Consider the following 22,241-nt stretch of genomic DNA (forward strand, 5'->3'; position numbering starts at 1 on the left):
TGATTTAAGATGGGCTTTTTTTATTTTTTTTTATGGTCCGTACTTGCCGGGACGGGCTGCGCTTAGCGATTGCGGGCACCAGGGCACAAACCTGCCGCCGTCGTTATGCTGCAATTACAGCACGTTGTGACACTTGCGTCCTCGCCGCTCTGTGTCGCGTCGTGTTGACTTAAAGTGCATGGGACAGAGATCAAAAAGTATTCCTAAAGACATTAGGAAGGAGTACAAGTACAAATAAAAAGATTCTGATGAAGCAGCTTGGATAATGGACGGATGGATGATATGGGCCTTGACGTGATTCTGCGTATTTTGGCGTTCTCCTTCGGCTCACTTTTGTTGTTAGCCAATGTATCTGGTGAGTGAAAGCCGCTTTGCGGCGGGCATTCTCGAAAGTAATCGGAACGGCTTTGCTTAAAAAGACATTTTCAGACTCAGACAAATGTACAGCGGTAACTTCATTTATGAGTACCTCAAGTTCCAAGTTTTTCATTTTACGAGCTGTTGGTCAGTTGATGTCGCGTTCCAAATGAATTTGCACCAAGCAACCTTGAACTGGATAAGCGGTATTGAAAATGGATTGATGGATGTACACAAAATGCCGCTTTGAAATTTCTATTGCTACAACACTTTATTTATTTATTTATTTTATTTTTTATTTTACCGCTTTCAACCCTCTGAATGAAGCATCAGAGAGATGCTTGTGATGGCGCTGCACAAACTAATCGGCCTTCTCACCTTCCAACACATTGTCCCCCCCCCCCCCCCACACACACACACACTCTCTGAATAGCAGGGGATCCACTTCAAAGCAGCAGGTGCACCTGGCACTCTCACCTTCTCCCACTCTCAAAGGAAAAAAAAGAATCATGTGAAAAGCTTCAATAAAGTACGGTCCAGTTTGCTCATACATGTGTTGCTGAAGCGCCATTGTGGAATTCGCCGCGCACATCCGTGTCACTTACAAACATGGCCGAGGTGGCTGACTCGAGGATTTACGTTTTAACTAAAAAATATAAACGACAACATGTCTCGATTGATTACAAAAAGGACCGGTGGGCGACTGGTTAGCAAGTCCGCCTCACAGTTCAGAGGTGCAGGGTTCGATTCCGGCTCCGTTCTTCCTGTGTGGCGTTTGCATGTTCGCCCCTTGCCTGCGTGGGTTTTCTCTGGGTACTCCCGTTTCCTCCCACATTCCAAAAACATGCATGGCAGGTTGATTGGACATGAGTGTGAGCGCGGATGGTTGTTCGTCTTTGTGTGCCCTGCGATTGGCTGGCAACCAGTTCAGGGTGTCCCCACCCCTACTGCCCGAAGACAGCTGGGATTGGCTCCAGTGTGAGGAGACGCAGATCAGATAATGGATGGATGGATGATTACGATACAAATCTATCTTTGTTCTTCTTTCGATGCCAGCAATTTATCTTGACAGGCAGTGTAATTCAATTTACTTCCATTAGATGGCAGAAGGCACAACGAGTCTGAGTATCCACTTGTTGCCAATTCAAGTCAGTCTTGAATTTAATTTCAAATTCAATTACATAGTCTTGAATTGAACTGGCCTTAAATTGTATGAACATTGGAGAGCATCATTATTTTGGGGGTGCTTTTCCTCCATTATTTAAATAAAAATGGTAGATGTGCTGTAGCATTTTTGTATTATAAAATGGGTGGCTTGGCTGGAAAAAAGGGTGGGAGACACTGCTGTGTGACACTGCACGCATATTGGTGATGTTAAAAAAAATTAAATATATAATTTCTCTCTCTCTCTCTCGCTCTCTCCCCTGTTTTGTACCTTCCCTCCATCACCACCAGGGGCTTCTCTGTATAATCTGGCTGCGCCGACAGCGGCTTGCCTCGTCCTGCGCCAGACGCGCGGCGTGGATGCAAAGACAGGAGAGGACGCGCGCGGGGGTCTTTGAAGACCACCGGCACACGGGATATCGTACACATTTGCCGCCTCCTCGCAGAATTGGGGACCACACATTCTCGTTCCGTGTCGGACTCAAAGGTAAGCAAAACACTTTGGGTAGCGTGTGTGCGTAAAGACGACATAGTGTGCGCGTTTGCGTGAGGATGGCGCGTGGAACATGTTCGTAACTTGTTGCCACTCGGATTGAACTGCAGCTTGTGTGCTTTGCGATGTCGCAAAGTGAGTCTTGCTGGAAAGGATGATAAGAATACATGCCCGGCTACACAACTCTCAGGCTTGCACTTGAAAGGCTGCGCAAAGCTTCAGCAAGCCTCAAGCACCGCGCGGAGATCCGGTGTGCGTTGCAGCCACTTGATGCGCCAAACGGGATGCGTTTTGCTCGGGCAACTTGGACGCTCGCCACCGAGCGCTCCTCTTCTTTCTCCAGCAGCCAAAAAGACGCGCAACAAATGGCGACAGACTGGAAAAGTCCGCGCATTAGCGTGCAACTGGCTGCCGTTTGATGAAAAATCGCCCTTGCGGAAAATGAATTGCAAAGCAAAGCCGTCACGTTGCTGCGCTGCATGCTGTGCGCACATTAGCAACCAAAATGAGTCACGTGTTGCAAGTTAATGCGCATCTAATGTCATGTTTCATTAGCATGGCAAGTGTTTTGGCTGCAGTCGTGGCGGCTTCTCTTTGGATTTCCACATTTTGCATGGACTTGCTCCGGTTTGTTGTGTTCATCTCTGGATGCTGGATGACGGCTCCTCATCCTCATTCCAGTGGGTGACTCGCTTCTATTGATGGTTATGACTTTTGACCTTGGCAGAGGTTACAAATGTTCAAGTATTCCAGTGGAGTGGGATGTAAGCAATGTTGAAGGGGTCATACGTGCACTTTTGATTATCGTGTGCGCACGTGTGCGTGTGGGTGTGTGCGTGTGTGTGTGTGTGTGTGTGCGCACTCTCTACTTAAGATGAGCTAAGTGCTGTTCAGGTTGAAAAAAAAAGTGAGCCATTTGGAGCCAATCGATAGCTCTAACTCTCCTATTAGGTATGGGAATCCGTCAAAAAAGGCGGGACCTCAGCGGTGGACGTTCGTGACCTTTTATTGAACCTTGGTGTGTTGGTTACTTCGCAAGTTAGCCTCGGCAAACACACACTGAAGTATAATAGTAATATGATAGTTTTATGTTCAAATGTCATTTTGAAAACATCATATGTATGTTAGTGGCTGCTGTTCCATGCCTAAATCCAGCTAAGATCTTCGAGTGTTTTGTGGGATTTTCTACTCAATATCGAAGGTCACTCTGAATGGGATGAGGAAACAAACTATAGCATGATTGCATCTGACATAAGAGCAAAAGTTAGCATCGTGTGGAACTCTTGCTATCGTAACAATGCATTGTCAGGTTTATGATCGGATAGACTGCCAACTTTGTGCTCTTATCGATGAGGCATTTTTCTGACATTCTTGTAAATGTCTCCATAAAAGCCTACTTTCAGATCACGAATCGTTTTTTAAGCGGTGCGTACATTATATATATAAGCGGGGGAGGGGCACTGAGCCGTAACCCGGTTGGCAGAAACGGCCCATTGTAATTCATGTTGCAAAAAAAAAAAAAATCCTGTAAGATCCTTGCCAATTTCGAGGCCGGCATTTGTCACACTTGCCCACAAATCAAAGACACGCATAGCAAGGATCTCATTTTTCCATTGCACTTATGAAAATATTCAACGATACGACGACTCGTCCACAAGTTGAATTCAATATACTTTGTGAGTCTGTGCGCAGCAAGTCGACAGATTTATGTCCTCGCTGGTAATACAGCCAGACGTGTCTCTCCTGTGAGAGAAACGGAGGGCGGGAGTGAAAAAAAAAAATCATTTAAAGCAGCGCACAGTTGTGAAGACATTGATTACCGTTTACCAAGCTGCAACATCAATGCTGGGTTAAAGGAGAGGTGGTGGTGGGAGGGGGCGGAGCAAGACATAGCCACGATAGATGACAGTGACGTGACAATAAATATGACAACGTCAGCGTTAAACCAGATGGGACCCCACAAGTCCCCTCCACCCCCACCTTAAGCCTGCTAATTGATCCGGCGGGCTGGCGCTTGGCCGGTTCACGTTCGGGGGAGCTTCGAGTACTCAAATGCAGTCTTCACATGGCTTGTTGGCGGTCGGGGATGGTCAGCCCTCAGTCGCTTCATTAGCCCCCCCCCAACAGCCTCCCTCGGGGCTCCCACTGCATCAGCCCGATTAACTCCGCAGCCCTGGAATGGAATCATTTGTGAGGGGTGGCAGAAGATGGACAGCCGGGGGCCGCCCACATCGCCACAGTTGCTGCGCTGCCATTGATTCCAAGAGTCAAACGGCAAGTGATTCTTGAGTCTTGCGCTGCGCTGTATGAACGCAGCTGGCATAGAATCGGAGGATCAAGTGCATACATCCGTTTTGCGATAGCGCGTGTCCTCATTCGGGTCATGGGTGAGCTGGAGTCGCTCCCCTGGTGGAATTTGGGGTCAGAGAGGCGGGCTGGACTAGATATGAGGCAATCGCAGGACTCCTCGAGGCTAGTCACGCTCACATAAAATGTAACGAATAAAAATTATGAGGAGTATGGAGGAATTGAAAAGAAGCAAATTGAAGAGAGGAATAGCAGAAAACAAAGCTCAAAGAGATGGACTGAGAAACAGCCGAATGAAGATGCCAACTAAGAAGTATGCAAAACGGAATCTACACTGGGAAGAAAACAGTGATTTGAATTTACTTCGGTTTTTTTCTCAAGTGGCTGCACAAAAAAAGAAAATATCCTCTGGATCCAGACATTTTTCTTGAGCTCACATTCCACTTAAAAAATTTACTTTTCAAAAAAAACTTTTATTTAGACTTTTTTGAGTGCTGCAATTCAACAAAGAAAATAATACAAGTTTACATAAATGTTTCTTGTATCGTTCCTCAAATTAAACATATAAAATCAACTCTGCAAATTTGTTGCGCTCACCAACGCGGTTGCCATGAATGCCAATGATTCATTGATTAAAATAGTTTGTGACGAGTTCAAAAACGGATCTTAAGTAAGACCATGGCCAAGCCGAAGGGTGTAGAGTTCTTCCAATTTTATTGAATATATCAGTCCAAAATAATGCTCCGTATATACCATTCGCTGCCCAAAACAACAAAAACATACTTAACTTGAAACCCGGTACTTCGCCATGACGTCACCCACAGACGTCCCGCGCATGAAGCGACAACACCCGGAAGTGACCACGGCGCTCGGTTTGACAGTGGCGTGTTATGAATGAGAGGCGGATACTGGGGAAATGTTTGTGGACCACGAGGACTATGGAAAGAAAAAGTTGGTTTGACCGACAAACTCCATGAGCACAGACAAAGTTGGCGATCTCTACGGAAAACGGCTTTATGGTACGTACGCGCGTGTGCGTGTATCTGCGCGCGCGTGTTAGGTTGGAGGCAGCGGACGGGGCCACTCCGTCACATGGTTACATCCTAAATTACGATTTTAGCTAGAAAAACAAACTATTTTTTTAAGTAACGTAGATGTAGTTGATGCTGCTCCATCAGTTATACACTACACACAGTACGTTACATCTGCACATTTAGAAGCTTCAAACCTCTTAAATGCCATTGAGCAATTTCTCACCAGATGTCTTGTATTCGCCGCCGACACCGCCATCACGCTTTGATTTCACGACAACGACATCGTGACACTTTTGCAATTCCAAAGCAGCTTTAAATTTACCCTGGTGGGCAGTTGTCAAGCATGTTAGTGACGCTGTTTTATAATCTCAACGACTGTATGCCAACAACAACAACAAAAAAAAGAGAACAACAAGACGCGGTAGCGACAAGGATGTGACAGCTGTTGAGTCCATCTGTCCTGCGTGTGATGCGGCGGAATCTGTTGCTAAGCGCTCGCTCATGTCGGGTTTGCGACCTCAGCGCCGAGTTCACAACGGGTGCAATCTGATTGCACACTTTGAGTCGGCGATTCAATCTTTTAAGGGCCGTTTCGTTGAAAGGAGCGCGTCGAGACAAACGAGCTGATTTTTCTTCGACAATGTTTTGCTGTTCCTTCAAAAGAGATTTGAACGCTTGTATGAGAATTTGCTGGTTTATTTTCAACCTTATTTGATGCTTTTGCCCAAAAATGTCACAAATTACTGAAGATATCCCGAGAAAATGCTAATCTCATCAGATGATTATTATTTTTTGGTATGGATGACAACAGGTGGATGCACACATTAATTGTACCTTCTGTCATCTGCTTGTCACAATACGTTGCTGGCATAAATAAACGTAAGCTATCTTATTGTCGACATAAATCAGAACTTTTGCGTGTGGGGTTCGGTGTGGTTGTTTCTGCAAAATTGGGAGACGTGTAGTGACCAGACGCTAGCAGTCACTTGAAAGTGGCTTTGGAACTTCACCAAGTTGATCATTTCCTGTGCAGAGAAAGTCAGTGTAGCGACGGTTATGACAAAATTAGCACCTGTGATGTGACCGAACGAAATTCTGGAGTTCTGTCGGGTGCAAAGGATTCCTGTATGGAGACGAACCGAATCGTATTTGAATGATTTTAATCACATGGATAGGCGCTTTTGACGAAATACTCAGCAGAGCATAATTGATCTTATCGATTGCGGCTGCAAGTCATTTAGCGCGCCGTTCTTCTTTATTTCCTTTGTCTGCACTTATGCGAATGTACATTTCCTGAAGGCAGCAAGCGTTCCTTCTCTGGGGATGAGCTCCCATATTCGGCCTCGGCTACTTGGTCGGCTGCACGCGGCTTGCTTTTCGACCTCTCCGCGCTGGCCATGGAAGACCAACTGCTTTGTAAACAGCCACTTGTTCACCCGGACATCACGGTTCAAAGATTCTCCTCATCCTCCCGGGAGGAGGTAAAACTTTGCCGGAGAGCTCATGTTGCCGTGCGCTGCGTTTCTGCATGGCTGCCATCTCGGAAAGGCGTGACGGCTGCCAAGGTGGGGCCGGTCAACACTTTTCTTGAAGCAACAGTCAGGATTATATATTTTTTTCTTGTGTGGATATTAAATCTAATTTCAAGGCGACATATTATGGAAAATGGACTATTTAATGACCTGTATGCAAAAAGATGACTTTCTGGAGTGCTTGTCAGCTTGTCAAGTGTGAAATTAAACATATCTTACCGGACATACTATAATAATTATCCTGCACTGCATTTTCACATGTTTAGCTAGGCTGGACTAACATCCAGAGCCCCTTTCGAGCAACAGTCAGGGTCCAGCGGCACGCTAGTCGTCAACGCATTGTTGTTTGGTGATGTGACCATGTACCACACGTAGAAAATGCTGCCTAACTAACTAACTAACTAACTAACTAACTAACTAACTAACTAACACGGCACGACCTTCCAAAGGCCCAGCAGTGAAATTCTACTGACCGATTTGAATAATTCTCTGACATTGTGCAACATAGAGGACACATCGTTTTTAATTGCGCATTAGTATTTCATTCATGAATAATTTAGTCCGTAGCTGATTTTGTATGAATATGTAACAATGAACTCACAACAAGACGTGGAAAGTGAAAGTGACACTTCCACGGTCAGATGCCAGCCAACACTAATTCATCCATTCATTAATTCCTGGCGAGGAAAATGATTTGCGGCAGTGCATTTGCAAACCCTCGCACACAACCAGGGAATGCTGGCGTCGTGTCGATGCTCGTCCCAAACGAACTTTTCCGCCGTGCTGGGTCCGATACTGTCAAGCTTGGTCACCAAACTAACCATCGTGGGGGGGGGGATATGTTCCGGATCCAACCGTAATATGTGAATATTTGCAATATAGAGAAATTCTGAAAAAAATTGGGCTACAGTACAATTAAACTTTTTCGTTATGTATCATGTATATTGTGTGTGTGTGTGTTTGTATCTTTTGACACCACCAACGTATCGAACCAAACCACATAATAACGAAAACCAAAGGCAAGTTTTCTGTCTGTTCTATGAGATTTCCAAATATAACTGCTCTCCGTAGCTTGATAGCGGACCTTCTCTGCCTCTTCCCCTTGCTGTGATTTACACGGCTTCTCTTTCAGTCGTGCCGCTTTTCACGTTGCGGCACTTATACGTGGTGCACGACTCACCATTGAGACAAACCCAGAGGGAATGATCTCCTAAAAATCTGCGAGTCTGCAAAGCAAATTTGACAGTCCAATTTTGACATATTGTTGCGTTAAGATGGAAATGACACACATTTAGCGGCAGTCAGTGTAAAGGGATTTTCCGTGTGCAAGAGATTGAAATGAAGGGATTAAAGGAAGGTGAGAAGAAGGTGATTATGATATTAGTGTCTTGGCTCTTATCAGATGTTCGGCGTGCGTCTCAGGAAGCGAGCAGGCTTTACTTTAATAAGCAAACACTTTGTGCTCGTCGCAAGCAAATGTGATCACTGCTTGCCAATGGGAGCTTTAACGCTCATGAATATGAGTTTCACTCAATTTGACAGAGAAGCTGGAGATTTCCCTCCCTCCTCCTCGACTCATCTCTGATTATCTACCGGCGGCATGAGGTGACATTTTGCCGAGTGAAGAGGCTCGTTCATAAAGAATGGCCCTGAAATGAGATTTCTGATGGGCGCTGTCGCTATCGCAGACATCCACATGCGCGCTTGCGTGGCCTTAGAGGACAAGATCTCGTTGGCTAGTTTAGACGTGGGTACAAACAAGCGCTGTAAAAAAAATCGCTCCATTGCCGGCTGCACTTATGCTGTCGACTTGACCGCCTTCCTCTCCGGTGCGCAGGCGGTGTTCGCACAAAGGGAAATGTGGTCAGGGCCGAGCTTCCCATAAAGCGAACGAGTCGTCTTGTTTGTTCTAGTTGGTGACAAGCCAAGGCTTGATTCTTTTTGCTAGCAGAGCATAAAGAATTTAAGCGAGATGGCGACTGTGTGATAACAAATTGCAACAATTTTATTTCACAAAATAAGAGACTTTGTCATATGTCAGCATACAAAATCAAGAAATTCTAATCATATCTACAATAAAAATTAATTACAGAGCGAGAGAGAGTGAAAGATTTTAGCCAATGAGAATTCAGCTCGCTTTTGTTGCCAGGCAGATTTCTTAGTACCGGTGGCCATTTAAAAAAAAAAATAAAATTTTGTCTTCGCCTTCAGAATCAGCAGTGCGGGCGTCTGTGCCGTGTGAGCGAACGTGCAGTTGCGATAGCCAATCAGATCCCGAGTTGGTGACTGTAAGGCCTTCTCGCAGGCCTAACATTGAAGGTGACGAACGTGTCTTGTGATTCGATACTCACTTGTGAGAGGGCAGCGCTTTGCAGAATCAACAAATCCACACCAGTCTCACTCGACCAAACGTTCGAAAATCTAAACTATATTCTTGCTTTTTTGACTCACAATGGCCGAAGGAGGGAAAAGTGTCGGTTTGATTGCAGTGATACTTGCAAGGCCATTTTCAAGACGGACCTTTCAGGAAAAACTAGCTCTCGTGAGCCGAGCCCGTCCAACACTCAGTAGTGCGTAAACGTGTGTCTGTATATTATTTCTTCAGCCTTAGTTCATGAAATGATGGTGTCGGACTTGACCGAAGGCCTCGGTGTGAAATGCACCCCCCCCCACTGTTGTTTGGTAACCTGACATTTGGATATTTAAAGATGTGAAAGCTTTGAGCGGTAGACGCTTCCTGGTTGTTGGAGACAACGTATCAAAGTGTGTTGTATTGTTGTGTCGCCGTGTGTGTGGCTGTCTCCAGCACGTTTGAGACAAGGCGCTTTGTATGTACAAAATGAAGCTTTTATTCAGGTGCTGCACGATGCAGCCTAGCAACTGACGATACTGCTCGATATTATTCTCCCTCTCTCTGGCAGCGTTTTTAACTCTTGAAATTGATGAACCGCTGTAGGAAAATTGCATTGTACAAAGTATCATCAAGCTCTTGGTGACTCAACCTCACTTTGTACAAATCTCAAATTTAAAGGACAATTACAGTCGTTTGTTTGGCCAACAGCAAGAGAACAGAGTGGCGCTAAATGACGGCTTCAACAAGTGTCTCTGTACGCTTTCTCTGTGAGCCATTGTACAGTGATGACTTATTAATATTAATAGACTCGGCGGGAGTGTCGTCGGAATTGCAAAGTCGTCATGAAAAGGTCTCACCGTAAAATGAGCTCCTTCTTATGATTATGTGACTTTTTAATGGCGTTATGATTAACTTGTATCGTTGAGTCTTGAATGAATCCCTTTTTTCACCAGATTGTATGATTAAACAAAGAATAAAAAAAAAACTAATTTCATGACAACACCTGAAGAATTCAAAGAGCTGATAAGGAAATGTCGAAATTCCACGAATATACCCACGTTTCTGTATTTTTGCCCACTTTGTGTCTCTCTTTCTTTCTCTCTCTCTGATTCGCTAGCTCTTTCGCTCTCTCTTCCAGTTGAACTCTCAACAGCATTATCTCTCTCTAATCTCGTTGCACACTTGAGTACAATGACAATAAAGGGATTTCTAATTCTAATTCATTACAAGATTTCATTTTGCTCCAAGTGCATGCGATACTTGCCCTGGTTAGGGGCATTTACAAGGATGGACAAAAAGTCACTTCCATCCTTGCTCAGTGCGTTCTTTTAAAATGAGCATCCCTTTCGTCCTGGTACGAAATGTCCATTTCTGTCAGCGACGATGGCTTTTCTTTCCCACATGCAAGGGTATTGCAAAGAGTGTATTATAAAAACCCATAAACAAGCAATCGTTAGAAAAAAAAAGTGCAATAAAAGTACGGCACATAGTTCTAACGTTCAAGTCACTCTGATGCCAGATTTGATTGATCAGATGAATATTGGTAGGTCATATGTGATGCATGGCATGCATTAAAACACATATTGACCACTTTCCCAGCAGCACTTGGGGCGTGTTCTTGATGCCAGGTGATATATACAAAGGTCAGTCAGGATGCTTGAGTAATTGCTTCCGTCAAGTATGCCGTCTGCGCTGCATAACGATGCCCTCGGCTCCCAAAGAGACAAATGGCTGCTCGTAATGAGCCCTGGCTCAAAATCATAATCTTTGCAAGAGAACAACAATTCAATAATAATAACGAGCTCCAGTCACGTAGCCGAGAGGGTGTGAAAAAAGCCGTTAGATGACACGAGACATTGGCGTAATCCTCATCGGCTCGCGAGGAAGTCGACTTTCGCCTCTCGGCTTGCGTGCAGCTTTACAAATATCACTTTTATTCGTCACCCTCTTACAGAGCAGAAGGATATTCTTGTGCAAGTGTTGCTCGGATTATGACGGAGCTTTTGGAATTTGTTAAATGGGTTAGAATAAAAGAAACACAAACAAGTCAGACTAAAGTCATATGACAAAAATAAAGTTGTTCATGTCAAGTGCATTTACTAATTAGTAAAAGGGAATGGAAAATGTTGTTTTAAATTAGGTGTAAGTTATAAGAAAATGTATTTGAAAACAAAAACATAAATGCTGCAAGAATTAAAATGTTATTTAGTGAATTAAAAAAACTGTCACAACCTGTGTTATGTTTTGTTCTTGTTTAATGAAAATATTAAACAATTACTTGCGTAGCAAAGCTATTAGGCTAACAATGTCATGATGTCATTTCATGAGGAAAAAAATTAATGTATGTATGTATATATATATGTGTGTATATATATATGTGTGTATATATATATATATGTGTATCTATATATATGTATCTATATATATGTATATATATATGTATAGATGTGTATATATATATATGTGTCTATATATGTATATATATATGTATATATGTGTGTGTATATATATATATATATATATATATATATATGTGTATATATGTATGTATATGTATATATGTATGTATGTAAGTATATATGTATATATATATATATGTATATATATATATCTATGTGTGTGTATATATTTGTATTTTTCTAAGGTTATAGGCGTAATCTTACAAGACTTACTTGCAAGAGGCTTGGAAACACGAGTGGATATGAGCACCAAGTTAAGGCCTTTCTGAAGTGTGCATCAGTTGTCATCCAAAACGCTTTTGACGGAATGAGCGGACAATCTCGCCGTCTCATTCAATCATCTGCGCTGCGGCGTGACACGCACGCAACAAGTGTGTTCCATTTCTCTTTCAATCTCGTGAAGACACCCAGCAAAGAAGAGATTGCAGACCTCGCACTTGGCAACGGCAGACTTGATCAGCAGCGTGAACGCACCGCGGAGGGGAAGCGCGTGTGACATCTTTTCTTCAAAACATAGGAACAACTCAATATAAGAGGGCAAAAAAAAAAAAAAAGTCTCTGCGCTGATAGCCTCTTGACACCAGATAACACCAAGCTGCAAGGCTCAGCCATCTTCAGGCTTTTTCAAGCTGATCACCCCGGGGCATGGAATGGCCCTGCATGACCTTATTTCACTGGAAAAAAAAACAGACGGAAAGAAAACTTACCATCATTGGTGTTTAATCCGTTGAAAATGCAAGATATATTTCATTGTGAAGCAGTGCTTCTCAAATAGTGGGGCGGACCCCCTTGGGGGGCGTGTGACCCCGTGGAACATGCTTTTTATCCTCGCCTTACTACAATAAAATGTAATTGCACATCCACTCCAGTAGGTAACAGTGGCGCTCTCCTTGCCCATTGTGCGCAATGCTCGTATTCATAGTTGCGACGAAGAGTGCGAATTGCTTTCTTCTTGCTCGGGGGGGTTGGTGGTGTAAGAGAAAATAATTGAGAAGCACGGTCTTGAATAAAGATTTCAAGTTTCTTGGTATTTTCTCTTTTCACTACCGCTTATCGTCATTTGGCTTGCGGATGTGCTCGAGCCTATCCGAGCTCGTTTCGGTCCATTTCGCTTGTCCTCGTTTGGGTCGTGGGTGACGTGGAGCTTCTCCCAACTGGCTTTTGGCAAGTGTGCAAAAGAAAAAAAATCCTCATGACTTAACTAGTATGCTCTGAGTTTGTCACTTCAGGTTTTTAATGACACCGAGCTGCGTGCACACATATTCGCAATCCGGGCCATGCTGGGATTTATTGTGATAATACATATATTTACTAAGATTAAACTTGTTTCTTTTGCGCGTGTGTGCGTGTTGGTAATGTTACAAGAGCGAATCTCTTTCTCTCTCTCTCTCCTCTTTTGTTTCTGTAGCTTAATGGGCTTTGTAAGATAATACTCGGCAGACGTAACAATACGCGTGAGCCGGGGGGATTGCGAGGCCGTCCCGCTTGGCTCGGAGCTTCGGCGATGATTGGAAAGGCTGTGAAACCTGCAGATATGTCTGTGCAAGATATTAATCACAGGAGGGGGTCGCTGTGGTTTATCTTGTCAACCTCCCTACTTTTTTTTTCATCGTGAAGGAATTGCTCTCCATAGAATCCTCATTGTTGATTGAACGAAGGGGCGTGAACATGCCCGACAATTTTTTGCAAAGCATGTGTATCATGGTTAAAAATGTGGGGGCTTGAACACGTCGGGGCAAAACTTACATTGTCACGCCACATGGAAAGTCAAAAATCTAAATAAATCTGCCCCTTGACTAGGGCTGGTTTTAAAAAAAATACGATATATCAATATGAATCAATTTTCCTTTTCGTAGGACCAAATATAAACGTGAAAGTATCAAAACAAAATGTCGGCAGCAGTGATGTCAGCGCCAACAAGCATGAAGGCAGATGTATTGATTGTTATGATCAGGTCATGTTGAATAAAATTGACATGATTAATAGAATTGCATTGGCTTCAATTTTTAATGTAAATATTCATATTTTTTACTAATGCACCGAGTTACAGGAAGACATTTGTACGAATTGCAACATTCGTTCTTCTGAGAATGCCTTCCATACCAAAGTGAAATTGCTTCCGCGTGAAATCCTTAATTGAGTCAAAAATCCATCAAAATGAATCATGAATCCAAAATCGGACCAAATCGTGTCCTTGTGTATCAAATCGAATCAATTTTGGAAATTTGACTCGATACCCAGGCCTCCGCTTGACATCAATTCAACCAATGAACATGAAATTGGGTGGACGAGTTGGTCATGACGGGAAGCACCGGAAGGTCTCAAGAACACATTTGAAATTCAACAGGAAGTCCGACATTTTGGTTTGAAGCTGCCATTTTGGCCAAATTCCACACCATCCCAATTGAGGCCCAATATTTGTTTTTATTCTCGGATGGTGCTAGACTTTCCAACATGAAAATAAACCGCAGCGCATGCAAGCTTGGTGTCTGTCTCAGTTGCCTTCCATGGTCGCTTAAGTCACAGTCCGATATTCAGAATGTGCAGTGTAAAAAAAAAAAAAAAAGACAAACACAAGAAGAAACACTTCATCAGTTTTACAGCGGTTGTGACAGGGCGTGTCGGAAGTCGGGATAGTAAACGCGGAAAAGTCATTATCATAAAGATTGAATAATAAATGTGCGCGGGGGTTGTGTGTGTGCGTGTGTGTGCGTGGAGCCATATTGTATTTGAAGATCTCCATCAAAAGACTCTCTGCAATGCGGGGGAGTTGAGGACACTCCTACGCAGTCGGCAGGATATTGCTATCATCATGCAGTTTGGCACATTTTATTTATTTAATACATCATTTTGTACATCGGGCCAAATCACAACTAGCAGATCCTTGGTGATACAATCCAGAGGGGGGGAACATTTCCAACTGGGACTAACTAAGCAGCCTTATGATAATAACATGAATGATATCAGATGGCACGTAGTCAATCATCTCTAGAAAAACAACGAGATCTAAAATCTCGGATTTTTAAAAAAAAATGCGAATGTTGACAGAAAGAATCCGTCGCTTTTCGAACGCGCTTCTCCTCATTATGGTCCGCGGAACATGGACTCGAACAGTTATGCGCTGGCCGATGACGTCACGCGACGGCAACGCCAATCGGACAAACCACAACGCGCCTCATTCGCTATTATGTCCATATTAATGTTTAAAAAGTGGTCATTATAATGAATGAATGCCTGATTTATTTATTTTTTTAAAAAAGGAACTTACACTTGAGAGACAGTTACCTGTTTAAAGACTGTAAAATTGGAAAGAAAGACTACTTTGACATGCACGTAACTATGAAATAGATTCCATTTTGGATACAAATTGCCCAACATTGCTGGCCTCCGAACGGAAAAAAAAATCTGGCTTTGCCGCTGGAAGCGATCCGAGCTGGACTGTGGCAAGAAAAGTCGAATGCACATTGGACTGGTTGCCTGGTTGCGCCGATATTTTGCCATCTTGGCAGTCGCGTTACATGAAGTTGCACTCAAAAAGGTTCAATCAGCAAATGAAGCTTATTCAAGAGATGGATTTCTATTTTTAGAGCGAGCAGCCTCTCAGCAACAGGCAAGTGCCGTGTGTACATATGCAAGTGTTGTGTTTACATTCAGTCCGATAGAATGTGTCTGGTTGCAATCAACGTTTTCCGGAGTTCACTTCAACTTTGTTGCTTTGCGCCTGCAGCGCTAAGCATAATTAGCTGCTTCTCTTGCTGTGCTGCGACTCAACTGTGTCTGTCTCGCTGTTTGCTTCCACCGAGTTGAACCCGCAGCAACACGCCGATGCAAATAATTGCGCATGTTCTTTTTATGATTCGTCAGCTCGGGTGCTTTATTTGGCGTTAATGAAGACGAAGGAGGAGTAGGAAGCAGGTGAGGCTGATACTTGATCTGAGCTGCTCGATTTATAAGCCATAAAAGTTACAAATAAAAAGTGAGTGGAGTTGTAAATATTGAGATTTTCACTGCACCATCATTCTTTTAGACCAGCGTTGGGAAGTAATAAAGTACCGTTAAAAGTACTCTATTACGGTACTTGGCTATTTTTTTTTTCGGCATCTGTCCTCTGGCGTATTTCTTTTTATTTTTCATTTTTAATTCGCTACGTCTGTCCGTCTTTCTGTACTTTCTTTGATGCATTTGTTAAAATTGGCTGCAATAAAACTGATAAATGCTTGCCGCTCCTTTCGCTCGTATTGATAAGGACATTTGGCATCGCCAACAAATTGGCCGGCCTTCATTCGTCTTGACACGTGTGCCCAGAAATTTTGGATCTCAGCAAGAAAGCTGGAGAAATGAGGAGATAACCAAACCAGCTTGTCATTTTCTTCTTGTTTTCCTGCCAGAATTCAACATTGTGGCACCTCTTGGTTCAAATAAGTTTCTGAAATTATTCCTGAATTACGTTAGGGATTGATTCCCGGCACAAACTGTTAACTTTAAGACACTTCATAACAGGTTTTTACTTAACATTTTCACATTCTCTACTAATTAAACGTGGAGGAAAGAAATGTAAATATGAAACTGCAGCCGTCATAGAAGCTCACTAAAACCATACAAGCCTGCTTTTAAATCCAAAAGTGTCAAATGAAGAGATTCCATTCTCGGGTCAAACTCTCACTAAATGAATCCAGCAATTTTACAAGTAATATTTTCCCTTTTTTTTTTTACACACACAAAATAATGTCAATCTTTTCCGGGGTCAACGGTTGTTCCCTTCTACTATATACATACTTTTTTCCCCCAACATAATCTGTCATAGAAATATGAAAAACATGAATATGAAATTATGGAAATAATACATCCCATGTTCAAAGCGTCACGATCACGAACCCTTTTGACTCTATTAATAGTTATTTATGTAGCATTGACATGATTAACTATCAAATGAGGGTGTCGTGAATAAATTGAAACTTGATGAGTATGCACACTTTTATATGTCGCTTACTGCACCGCCGTCTTTATTGCGCAACACGTCTATTAAAAGTTGTTGCCACATCTTTTTGGAGGGAAAAAAGAGGACTCCATTTGCGATTCCTTTAAACAGCTGCAGATATTCGTCACATTTCTCCTTTTCTGGCACGCTGTCGTGTCACAGCCCATTTGGGGTATTAGACAACGACACATATTGGATTTGGCATCTGACATTTTCACCCTGTCTGTCAAAAGTTGATTTTGACAGTGCCAAAGTCTTTGCGTCTCCCTGCGGCATTTTCTTCGAGTTTCAACATCTAACAGGGAACCCCTCCCCCTTCTTTTTCATTCTTTTCTTTCACCACGGTAACAAATGCCTCAATGTCTGCTTCTTACTAAGTTAAACTCGTGTTGCATTCGTCGAGTCTTCAGCAAAGCCATTTAAAAATATAGAAGATGAAGTTACAAATGAAGCATGGATTCATATGCTGAGTCTGTAAAAATCAAAACAAAACAAAATTAAAAAAAAACACGCATCCACTGCTTTAAAATGCATCGATCCAATAGCAAGTGAATTCGGGGCCAACATCAATATTTTTTTTTTCAAACTAATCAGGGTGACTGTATGAATTTTAATGACCAAAAGTGTTTAGTGAGGCACACAGTCCTTGGCCTCACGAAAGGGTGTGTATGTGGACACACAATGTGCTGTGCTCTAACATTAAATTGTAATTGGATGATTTGTCCAAAAAAAAAATATATTTTCAGTCTACATTAGTGTACCCTTTCGAACGATTCATTTTGATGAAAGATTCTAATGATTCAGTTCACTTGAAAGAACCGTCATGCCCATCACTAGTGTTGTGGAGGCTAAGTCAATAGCAGTGTGTGTGAACCTTGACTGTAAATCTCAAAGTTCAGATTTCTATTTTACCGAAGCGGGGGGTGCCGGCCAGAGGGCCATTTTGTGGCCAGGATGTTTGGATTAACAGGAGACGTGAAAGACGACAACCCGAACATAAAGTAAAACTACCATTAGTTTGTATTTGTCCATCTTAGCGCCAGTAACTCCTCGAAGTTTGGTTACTTACGTGAGCAGAAGTTATAGACCGCCCCAGGAAGTAAATGAAAATCAGTGAAACGGAAATATCCGCCTCATGCCACGCGTATCGCTCGATAATAAGAACATTGCAGATTTGTAACGACCCGTCCACATCTAACAAATCCAATCTTTCTTCAGACTTCAAAACATCTCATCTGGCTTTTTTTGTTCCATTTTAGAAGCTTCGCATCCCGCCCCCTTCGTTGTCTGACATTATGCAACGTCTCACTAATGGATTCTTCACTCTTTGTGTAACATTTTGCGATGGTGCGCTTGCGGACAACGCTTATGTACACCTGCGTCGGCTCGGAGGAGTGCAGCTTTGTCACTTTGAATGACAAGCGTGCGTACGTGCGCCTGTCACCGTCTTTTCAATTTGCTTCGCCCACTGCGGGCGAAGCGAGAAGCCACCGCTGGCTACGAAGCCGTCCGTGTTTGCGTTTCTGAACGTCGCTGTGATTAACGCTTGGGTCGCAGACGCCGTGACCTGCTGCTTTCCATTAACGACTGCTAAATAGAATGGATCCCAGACAACTGGGAATTGACGTCACAAATGGAGAACAACAACGTTGACACAGAAGGAAGCACCTGCCATGGCCATCTCAGTCCCCAGACCTCAACCCCATTGAAAACCTGTGCAACAAAGCCAGATAGCTGGATGATTGTGAGAAATTGGACAAATGCTTCAAGATCATGCCAAAAAACATTCAGTTTTGTTGGCAGAAGGCAGTTGTGCAACGGATTAACTTCAGTAAGAACTGTGGCACATGTGATTGGATGGAGCCAAATCATTTTTTTAATGTGGGATTTTTTTTTTTTTTAAATGTTGGATTTTTTTTTTTGGCACTTTATTAATTAGGAAAAAAAACGAATTCATTCGAAGCTAAAGAACACGTCCTGAACCAGGGGTGCCAATAATTCTGAAGGGCAGCGTCATTAGATTGTCATTTGACGGAGCACTGAAACTCCACCAGGGTTGACATATTAAAGGAGGCAAAATATTTTTTCCTTGTTTGAAGCTTTCTGCATTTTGAGGCTCTGCCAAAAACGAGGACGTCGGTGGCTAGAAAAGAGCAAAATCAAGTCCTCGTTTTGCATTTTGGAATGGGGACGAACGACGAAGAATGAAATAAGAAGAACACTTGATCGACAATGACAAACTTTACCGCTCTCCGTTGTGATTTTGTGCTTGACACCAAGGACGCTGTTCAATTTGTCTTTTAAAATTGAACAGCGTCCTCGCACCCAAAAACGGACGAGTCAGCGGTATGAAAACCGCCCCGTTGGTCAAAAAGCTGCCAAAAGTTACTCGCTTGCCGCACGTACTGTCGTTCATTCGCTTGTTTCATCTTTGCAACCAGGAAGCCTTTTCAGTGTGCTTGTCCTCATTAAGTCGGCATCTGAATGGGTGCAAAACTCAAAGTATCGCTGCTTTTCATTCAACGCGCGGCGTCTCTCCTCGTATTCGTGAACACAAACCAGAGGCCATCAAGCACATTATGTTTCACCCCCCACCTCCACCTTCCTTTGGCTTTCTTTCACATCTCCTGTTAATTGTCTCTTGCCAGACTGGACCTTTGTGAATATTACTTGTTAATGTGGCATTGAGTATTCCGCTCACTGCGGCTGTGAGCGGAGGAGGAGGTGGGCGGGGAGCAGCTGGGAGTCCAAGGAGGAGGACCCGGCCGGGCCTGCTAGGGATCCATTATTCATGGTTCCCTGTGGTCTTGTAGCCAACGCCGACACACGACCTGCCAGAATCAAACAGGACCAGTAAGTTGAATGCCCCCGGGGACGTGCCGAGCTCTGGTTCGGGCGGCGGCGAGGTTGAAAGTCAGATCAGAAAGGAATAGCGTGGCGGGACGATGAGCTTGAAAAAAGAGAAAAAGAGAGAGAGCGACCTCCATCTTCAGGCCAGTGAAACCTGTTTCAAAGTCTGCATAGTGTTTCCGTCTTCCTGCTTCTTTTTTTTTTTTTTTAATTTCTTTCGAACAATATCACAGTCAGAAATGGCACTGACTGTGATAAAGGAACGGCGGTCTGGTTACTTAATCTTGTACAAAACACACGGTGTGTGTGTGTACAGTATGTTCCGGCTTCCTGCTCCATTAGGTGAGAAATTGTTACTTGTGGTTTCTGTGACAGTTTTCCGGTCGTGCTTCATGCCCGACTCTATTTTTAAATGTAAAAGCAACACGGGAGGAGTAGAATAACCAGGAGTGGGAGAACCGAGTCACATGAATTGAATCTTGGCAGAGTCAAGTCCCCAATTTTTGGATGTGAGATGCCTTGACTTAAACTCAAGCAACGTGAATTGGCAAATCTTGTGGGTGTAAAAAAACTTTTTTCTCCTGGCAACCCGCCGTTATGAGACAACACGCAGTGCAGAGGCCATTTGGCAAAACCCGAATCAGGAAGGCTAACTCGTTTGATTACGCACATTTGGATGAAAGCATTTGACTTTGAATACAATTGAGAAAAAAGAGAACGGCAGCTTGCTCCGTTTTCAACTCGAGAATAAGAGATGTCGCGACTACGACGTTTAACTTTACCAGTCAGTGCAAAACCCACAAAAACAAGTACTAACGACTCGACTCAACTTTAACGGGGAACTCGACTTGATTTGCTTGTTTTTTGCCAAACTAACTCGTAGCTTGCTTGAAAGTTGAACGTTAAAATCTTGAGATTTACTCGTAACTTTCACGTGTGTGACTTGTTCTAATGACATTGTCAAAGGGAAGTTAGCGTTTGTGTGACATCAGCGAGCCGTGCGAGGCGACGGGGAGAAAAATCATCCCGTCTTTTCGTCTGTGTCATTGTTATGCTGCTCTTAGCTTTGTCGCGCAGAAGGTGACATTGTAGCCAAGTCGAGCGCTAAACGGCCACGACGAAGGACGACTGGCACTCACCGTGAGGACTTCTAATCGCGCCAAATAAACCACAATAAGAACAGAGCGCAAACATTTTACTCGTCTTTAGAGGTTTTTAACAACCTTTTAGTAAGTAGCTAATTACCCTCGGGATCAAAACGCCTTTGAACGTCTGGTCAAGTCATTAACGGGCTCCTTTGTGGGTTTATTGAGCAATTGTACAACATCTCCGGAAATGCCACACACAGACAGATGCGTGTTTATCATATTATGAGTTTAAAAAAGAAATATTTTTATCAATTATTTCAATCTAGTGTTCTCTTTTTTTTTTTAACAATAATTTAATATTTTATGTTTTAGAGGGTGATTATGAAACAATATCATCTGTTACGGAGTGTTTTCCAAGACAGTAACAAAAGAAATTGATTAATTAAATCCATAAATAAATATGATAAATACAATATATTTTTTGCTATTATTTACGCATTAGTTATCTTAAATTTGAAAGCAGAGTAAAGCAATGGACCGTCATTTTCCCGCAAAAATATAATCCCTAAAACAGAAAACGTCAATTTTCCACTCATCACAAAGCATCATTTTTACGGCCAAATTATTTTCAAACAGATTTCAGATTATGAGTTATAATGAAATCCATAAATGTTAATAGGCTCTCGGTTGTTCAGTGTGTCAATAAAATTGATCTTAATCCACTTTTTATTCATTTCTTAATTGAACTAGAAGCAGTGTGCTTTCGACGCAACCTCATCTGGGGACTATTTAATGGAGCTTCTGAACACCGTCTAAACGGAATTAAACACTCTGGAACAATAGTTGGACATCAATAAGTTGTCTTGAAATAGAAATACATCAGAAATGATATTATTTGGATAGCCTCAGACCAACAGGCCAGCACAAATCTTGATCACTAATCTTAAATTGGAAAGAGTAAATCAAACTCAATTTTGGGATGTTTTTATTGATCACGCGGGCATGCAAGCAATGTTCAAACAAATTTATTCAAAGCCAAAGGAATATTACTTCAAGTACAAGAGATCAAAGTTCTTAATGTTTGTTGTTCATTTATTTCCTAGTTCCGTAGAAATAAAGAATTTCTTGTGTGGCGGTGCGGCCACACGTACAAATCAATAACAATCGTGGTTCTTATTTTACAGAAGAGGGCCATCGAGATAGTAAACTTTGAGGATTATTCTGCGCCTCCCACGATGCCATTTCTAAAATCACATATCCTTAAATGTTACGATCTGGTGAGCTTTAATACCGCTCCGTTTAAAGTAAATAATAAGATGCTCCTGTATTGTGTCCAGAGGCTTTTCCAATAGTCAGCTCCTCGCTATTTGATTCGATCAAATCAACTCAACTTCAAGGGATATGCTCAAACTGTATTAACAACTAAAGGACTTTCCGTGTTCCTTACTTGAATTCTCATCTTTTCCTTGGCACTAAACAATTTTTTGAAGAAGCTTCAAGTCATTTTTTTTCCTGCTACCTAATGGAGTTTCCATACTTTGAAACAAAAAGGATTACACGTGTATTTCAAACCACATAACTTGATCTGGAAGTCTGTTAGCTTAAGGCTAACACTTAATGGGAAAT

The 22,241-nt window shown here is 42.7% G+C and overlaps 1 protein-coding gene across 2 annotated transcripts in view; it reads left to right on the plus strand.

Annotated features, from left to right (window-relative positions):
• cdh22 (cadherin 22) overlaps positions 1 to 22,241 on the plus strand; it is a 169,236-nt gene that overhangs the window by 37,910 nt on the left and 109,085 nt on the right. The window contains exon 2 of one of the 2 annotated variants that reach the window (XM_088308827.1): positions 1,813 to 2,008. The gene's annotated coding sequence lies outside the window, so the exon portion shown is untranslated. Of the gene's footprint in view, positions 1 to 1,812; positions 2,009 to 5,167; positions 5,341 to 22,241 lie in introns of those variants that run through there. The other variant, XM_088308828.1, reaches the window with a different exon arrangement.

Source organism: Idiotropiscis lumnitzeri, chromosome 11 (genome assembly GCF_059441095.1).
Source record: "Idiotropiscis lumnitzeri isolate Australia: NSW breed Sydney's pygmy pipehorse chromosome 11, RoL_Ilum_1.0, whole genome shotgun sequence".
Classification (NCBI taxonomy): domain Eukaryota; kingdom Metazoa; phylum Chordata; class Actinopteri; order Syngnathiformes; family Syngnathidae; genus Idiotropiscis; species Idiotropiscis lumnitzeri.